This window comes from Podarcis bocagei (assembly GCF_964188305.1).
Source record: "Podarcis bocagei genome assembly, chromosome: 17".
Classification (NCBI taxonomy): Eukaryota; Metazoa; Chordata; class Lepidosauria; order Squamata; family Lacertidae; genus Podarcis; species Podarcis bocagei.
The window spans coordinates 43,453,629-43,458,972 of record NC_138143.1 but is presented as its reverse complement, the minus strand read 5'-3'; positions in this window follow the sequence as shown (position 1 = coordinate 43,458,972).

Genomic DNA, 5,344 nt, shown 5'->3' with positions numbered 1-5,344 from the left:
ATGTACTAGAACTTGTGCTAAGTGAAGGAAATTTACATGGGTTTAGCCAGCTCTCTTTCTTTCGTCTTACCTGCCCATCCACTATCACTTCCAATAAATTCTTCTGATATAGCAGCTGCTTTGAAGACTTCTTTGACCCTACTGAATATAGTGGTACCTCTGGTTAAGAACTTAATTTGTTCTGGAGGTCCATTCTTAACCTGAAACTGTTCTTAACCTGAGGTACCACTTTAGCTAATGGGGCCTCCCGCTGCTGCCATGCGATTTCTGTTCTCATCCTGAAGCAAAGTTCTTAACCTAAGGTACTACTTCCGGGTTAGCGCAGTCTGTAACCTGAAGTGTCTGTAACCTGAAGCGTCTGTAACCCGAGGTACCACTATACTAGTAAAGGTAAACGTAAAGGACCCCTGGACAGTTAAGTCCAGTCAAAGGCAACTATGGGGTTGCAGCGCTCATCTCGCTTTCATGCCGAGGGAGCCGGCGTTTGTCCACAGACAGCTTTCCGGGTCATGTGACCAGCATGACTAAACTGCTTCTGGTGCAACGGGACACCGTGACGGAAACCAGAGAGCACAGAAACGCTGCTTACCTTCTCGCCACAGCGGTACCTATTTATCTACTTGCGCTGGCGTGCTTTCAAACTGCTAGGTTGGCATGAGCTGGGACAGAGCAACGGGAGCTCACCCCGTCGCGGGGATTCGAACCACCAACCTTCCAATCAGCAAGCCCAAGAGGCTCAGTGGTTTAGACCACAGCATCACCCGCGTCCCTAGTAGTAGGGTCCCCAGCCAGCAAATGAATAAATAGTTTTATTTCTCTTCCCCTACCCTCACTCACTAAAAACCTCCCAATTGTGGGGTGCTTTTCCCACAAAAGGATGCCTCCCCATCCAGGAATCCATAGGGAGAGACCATTTATCAGCGCTGCAGTACTGCAGCCAACTTCAGCCTTTCATGCAACATTAAACTCCCCCTCCGAAGGTTCATCCAGCTGTGTCCAGTTGTGTTCACTAACCTCAATTAATTCCAGGGCCTTGATTTTTGATCCATTGTAACCTTCGCACCCCTGAGCGGCAGCCCTGCCCTCTGCTTGTGAGAGTATACGAGACACATTCTCAAAACTAGTGGGGGCCGTAGTGATGGTGGAGTTATTTTTATAAGAGCATGGCAGGACCACAGCAATGGCCCTGGGGAATGTTCATAGCCATGCAAGCCTTAATCATTACCCTTTTGTCACTCTGAGAATTATTTTTGCCCGTCTTGCCCCTGCAATCACCCAAAGGCCACGCTGCATGTGTTAGTTACCAGGAGGCTCAGGGGAACTCAGCTGCATCTCTTCACACCTCTGCTTCCCTCATCTCTCCTAAAGCATCTTTTGCCTCATCAACACAATTCAGTCTAATAAATACAATCGTTAAAGGCATCGGAGATGCACTCTCTGAAACTCCTGCTTTCGCCGAGCCTCAGGTGCTGAGCCCAATGAACCAGTTACAAATGCCAAATCCTTTTAGAATGTCAGGCGCTGAATTTATATCCTACAGCAAATTTATGACATAGTCAGGAGTAGGGCATGTTAATATTATTGAAGCATGCAGGTTTACTTTGCTCATGAAACTCGACTTGATGGCTGTTCTGTGCCCCATATTAAATCAGTGGATTGTCCTAAACTAGTGTCTAGGAGCCGGTGTGCGGAATGCTGTTCATCACATAAAACACTCTACGTTTGAAGGTGAGTCTGATGAATTTAGAAAGCAAAAAAGCAAAGCATCCCTAATATGAGGTATGGTCTTACAGTGGAGGAGAAAGAGGGGTGGCGTATTAAGTATTTGTTTGGGGGCAGGTGGAGTCTGAAAAAGCAACCCCCACTGGCCATATGGAAATGAGCTATCAGTACAATCCAAACCTCCAATATGCTGGAGATTTGCATAGAAGAAGAAGTTTAAACCCATCTGCTAGCCCAAGGACTGCCTGGTGGGTAGACGTCACATCAGCAATCAGTCTGCCTGGCAGAAGGACCCCAAAGAGGACAGAGACAAGGGTTGGAACCAGAGATGCCAAGAGGATAATCAGCCTGGATAGCTCCATTGGTTGTGGTGCTGATAACGTCAAGGTTGCAGATTTCATCCCCATATGGGACAGCTGCCTATTCCTGCATTACAGGGGTTAGACTAGATGATTCCCAGTGTCCCTTCCAACTCTACAATTCTATGATCCTAGGATTTCCTGGGGCTGGTTCACTGAATATGGATTGGGCTCCCTGCATCCCCCCCCAACCCCCACAATCTATTGACAAGAACTGCTGTTTATGTACATATATTAACTTAAACCTAGCCTACCATACTGGAAGTGCCATTTGTAGTAGGCCAGAACCCTTGAAAATGTCACGATCGCTACCTGCGAATGATGTGATAAGAAATGAATTCAAAATGCATTTTGTTGTACTAATAGCTGGCCTGCGCCTCAACAAGAGATATTGTAGAACCGGAAAAGGTTCAGAAAAGGACAGCCCAAATGGTCAAGGGACTGGAGCAAATCTCCGTTGAGGAAAGGTTACATCTGGGGCTTTTTAGTTTAGAAAAAAAAAGGTGAGTAAGAGGAGACATGTTAAACAATTGTGCAAAGTGTGGATAAAGTGTCAAGAGAGAGGTAGTAGAAGTCCCAGTAAAGAAAGAATGGATACAAAACTTATGGAATATGCAGATATGGCAAAACTTACCAGAAGAATAAGAAATCAAGATACGTTTTCGAGCACGATTCAAAGTGTTGGTGCTGACCTTTAAAGCCCTAAACGGCCTCGGTCCAGTATACCTGAAGGAGCATCTCCACCCCCATCGTTCAGCCCGGACACTGAGATCCAGCGCCGAAGGCCTTCTGGCGGTTCCCTCATTGCGAGAAGTGAGGCTACAGGGAACCAGACAGAGGACCTTCTCGGTAGTGGCGCCCGCCCTGTGGAACGCCCTCCCATCAGGTGTCAAAGAGATAAATAATTACCTGACATTCAGAAGACATCTTAAGGCAGCCCTGTTCAGGGAAGTTTTTAATATGTAACGCTGTACTGTTTTTAACACTGATTGGGAGCCGCCCAGAGTGGCTGGGGAAACTCAGCCAGATGGGCGGGGTATAAATAATAAATTATTATTATTATTATTATTATTATTATTATTATTATTATTACAACTATTTTTTATATATAAAAGAATAGAAATGGTTTATTGACTATTTACACATAAATTGTAAACAGATAAAAAAAATGGCAGGATAATTGCAATAATCTTAAGTTTCATAAGAGTACACATTTAAAGAAGATGAATAAATGAGCAAATTAAATTGATTTGGATATGCAGAAGATATTAAAAATAAATTTAAGGAACTGCAGAAAGAGGGGAAAGGAAGTCAAGTTTTGAAATGTCAAAATGATTGTAAAATTAGTAAAATGGATAAACTTGAAAAGTATATACATTTATTATTATTATTTTTTAAAATAGGATGTTTCACTAGATGAGCCTTTGGTCTGATCCTTCTTATGCTGTTAATTCCAAGTGATGCTGCGTGCTATAACATCACCAAAAAGCCGCCACTTTCTAAGTTCTACAAATATGTAATATTAGCTAAAAACACAGAGTCCCCACACAGAGCTACAGTTCCAAGCGCCCTTAAGAAACTAAGGATTATTTGGGGGAAGGTCGCATTACAGTGGTACCTTGGGTTAAGAACTTAATTCGTTCTGGAGGTCCGTTCTTAACCTGAAGCACCACTTTAGCTAATGGGGCCTCCTGCTGCTGCTGCGCCTCCGGAGCACAATTTCTGTTCTCACCCTGAAGCAAAGTTCTTAACCTGAAGCACTATTTCTGGGTTAGCGGAGTCTGTAACCTGAAGCGGATTTAACCTGAAGCGTCTGTAACCCGAGGTACCACTGTACTGTCAAAATGGAGTGCATTACTTCAAATGTATCGTCTGAATGTGACCTGTAGCTGTTTCCAGGTGGGGGCATAGTGGGTCTTTCAGATACCACAAAAAGGTTATTGGTGGCAGGTGTCCACGCAGTATACCTTTAAAACGCACTCCTTCCCCTCGTAAGAGGCTTTGTTGTCTGTGACGGGTTACGGGGACTGTGTGTCTGCAAAGGGGAAACTACAGCACTCAGAAATCTTTGAGGAAAAGGATGCGCTTCTCATGCACTTTAAATGAACCTGCGCACAGTCGGGTTTTCCTGTGGAAAAAGTAAATCTGGATTTAGGGGATGCTGAGGAATACAGGCTGACATTTTGATGCCAGCACTGATCTGACAATGAACATTCATCTGAGGCGCACCGCTAAATCAGTCTGCTGAAATGAAAAAAAAGGCAAAACAAAACTATCCGGAATGGACCGGGGGGGGGGGAGAGAGACTGGAAGTCCACTTCAGTTCTAAAACAGAAAAGAGATTTGTAGTCCCAGAATGAGGTGAGAAATGAGCCCCCGTCTTGATTTCCAGTTGCAGGCCTGTTGCATCTGGCTCTGGCCGGCAGGAGCAACTTCTCTTGGGAGATGCCAGGAAAACAGGATGTTGATCATCTGCCGGTCCTGAAGTCTTGCCCAGCCCGGCTCCAAATAAATCCAGCCAGTTACAAACTCCCTTCTTGGGGGCCACGTTGGTTGCTTGGAGGGCGAGGGAAACTCTGCTGCCCAGCCCACAGCTACGCTGAAAGCATGAATGCCCATATCGATTTACATTATTATTATTATTATTATTATTATTATTATTATTATTATTATTATTATTATTATTATTATTATTATTATTATTATTATTATATTAGAATGGCTAGCATTTCTAATGGTTGGTTTGCTTTTGAATGGTGAATGAAACCAGGAAGGAGACCAAAGGGATGAATTTGATCTCTGTGTCATTTTATTGTCAGCCGCCTCGAGTCCCCGTCTGAGAAAAAGGCGGGCTGGAAACGAGTCTTTTATATATTATTTTTAAAAATGCAGACACACACACACACACACACACACACACACACACACGCATATGTAATTCTCGTGTATCTGGAGATGCGGAATTAAAATGAGTCCGCAGGTTCGCTGCGAATTTTGCTGCCCGCCCGGTTTCGCCCGCCGCCTCTTCCGGGTCCAGTCAGAACTTCCGCTCAGCTCCGCCGGAAGAGAAGACGCCGCGACGCAGCCGGATTCTCGAGGGCGGGAGCATCTCGCGGCCTCGCCCAATCACAGCTCCGCCTTAAAGCCCCGGATGTCCAAGCGGGGGGCGGCGCCGGCCGTAACCAGGAAGTCGGGTCTCCAGGCGGAGGGCGCGCTCCCTTCCTGGCGCATGCGCACTCGGGCGGCGCTTCTCCTGTCAGCGC